The sequence below is a fragment of the Corvus kubaryi genome, unplaced genomic scaffold (genome assembly GCF_017639235.1).
Source record: "Corvus kubaryi isolate FWS band 111438036 unplaced genomic scaffold, C.kubaryi_AGA036_p1.0 37385, whole genome shotgun sequence".
In the NCBI taxonomy this organism is placed as follows: domain Eukaryota; kingdom Metazoa; phylum Chordata; class Aves; order Passeriformes; family Corvidae; genus Corvus; species Corvus kubaryi.
The window spans coordinates 15,672,267-15,674,459 of record NW_024581127.1 but is presented as its reverse complement, the minus strand read 5'-3'; positions in this window follow the sequence as shown (position 1 = coordinate 15,674,459).

The window sequence follows — 2,193 nt, the reverse complement described above, 5'->3', positions numbered from 1 at the left end:
CCTTTGGTGTAGATTTCATGTCATCTCTCTTCCCACACCCTTTAGAGTAATGGCAATACCATACAGAAATTTAATATGAAAGTGTGTTTCTATTAAGGAAAATTTTAATACACATCTAGACATTTAGTTCATGTCAGGGAAGTTGAGATTGAATACATCATACCTGATTTTAAGATTGCTCTAATTAATTACTTTACAACTTTTAGCTGCCTAAGCTTTTTGACTGTTCCTGATTGGAACTCTGGAGATACCTTAAAAATGTAGATGGTCCCCAGACTTACAGCAAGAGGCATAAAAACTTCCTTAAGAGCTGACCTTTTGGAATAGTTCTATTTATCCGGAAACCCCTGGCTTGCTACTGTTGGGTCTGTAAAGGAGAACTGGGCCAGGAGTCTTCATGTTGTCCAGAGGATTCAGACACTACAGCTCAGTTTGTGGAAAAGCCCAGAGTAATGAAGCCAGGGTGCTCTTCCATTCCACTTCCCCAGGGAGGTGTGCACCCACGGTATTCAGAGTAACTGTGGCATTTGTGGATACTTTGTGTGAAACTGAAATAGTTACAGAGAGATTGAGACTGATTTTCAAACAGTGTCACATCCCTGTCATGTACTTACCTTGGAAAGTAATTGAATTGTATTAAAATATTAATGTTATACTTATGTAGTCAACATGGGGGAAGCTTGAGCGGCTTTTTCTTGATTGAGCCGCACCTGTAAGTACAGTGTAAGTATTTTCTAGTTTTAGATATTGTTTATTGGGGTGAAAAGTTACCAGGTTAATCTTGATTCCTGGAGGAATGAGTTGAACCACCTCACTGAACATGAACTCAGTGGCCTTACCTGTTTGCACATGGAATTGACTTAAACTAAGTTACAGATCTTACTTTGACAAATTAAATATTCTTGTATTAAAAAAAAGTTTACATCATTGCATTTAGATCAGGACGTTCCATTTCCAGAAGCACCTAAGCCCTTTATCCTGGTATTTAAGGGTCAAGATATTGGTAGTAAAGGTGGTTAGGATAATGTAACACCTTTATAAAAGCAGTTAGGGCCATAGTCACCATTCCTAGAATTGGAAGGTGTTACAGTACATAATAAAAATTGGAACCTGATTAAGAACAGGAAAAAGGGAAGAGTATGGAGGGCAGAGGTTAACAAGGTTTTCTAAGGAGAGCTTGGTACATCTCTCAGTCACCAGTGAAAAAGTAACAATGACTTCTTTAATACATGAAAGCACTTGTCAAAAGGAAAAAGCAGTAATCACATACATTTACAAAACAAAGGGCTACATTCCAGTCTGGAATCGAAGCAAGTTGACAGGCCATGACTAAAAAAATTCCAGTGGGGGTATTTGATCCACTTTTAAAAAGGAAGGACCACAGCTCTGTGGCAAATGTGAGTTCTGTCTCTTAGGCTTTAATGAAGACGTTGGCTGCTTCCCTTGCTAAAAGGATGTGGCTTTCAGCTTGCATGGTAAATATTTAAACTAGATGAAACAACGTGCCTTGGAAAATGCCTTTTTTCTTTTTTTAACCTTTGTCCAACTGTTTAAGGAAAGCTTTGAGTAATAGGGCTCTGTGAAGCTATTCCATGTACCTGGAGAAATCAAGGTATTCCTGAAAATTAAGAAGCACATATAATCAAGAGAGTATAATATTTCTTCTGCTGTATTCCACTCTTGTGCCTTTAAACACAAAATACAAAGGTATATTTATGTAGGTCGCTGGATGGTGTGGTGGGTTTTGTTTAAGAAAGCCTTCTCTGATCTCAGCAGTTAGGCTGATCTTTTAAATACCACAGGAGGTTCACCTGGAGTCTTCATTTCCCCCATTCTTCCACTCAAGTGATCTACAATTTGTGATGATGAAAAAATGTCCTGTATTGAGTGATCAGCCTTCTCTTACTACAAACATTTTCACGTATTTTGCATCTTTGTTCTGACGCCGAAGCCCCTGAAGTGTGGCATTGCTGCCTCCTGCTTCGCTGAGCAGAAAATGCTTCTGGCGGCCTCACGTGCTCTGAGTGTTGAGTGCAAGACTGACACTGCACACTGCAAACATTCCTCTGGGATCTGTACAGGGCTACAAACGATGGATGGGCAACAGAGCTTGAACAGGCGAAACCAGGAGGGGTTGGGGGTGTCTGCGTGGAACCCCACCATTGCACCTAGGGCAGCCTCGCCTCCCCAGCA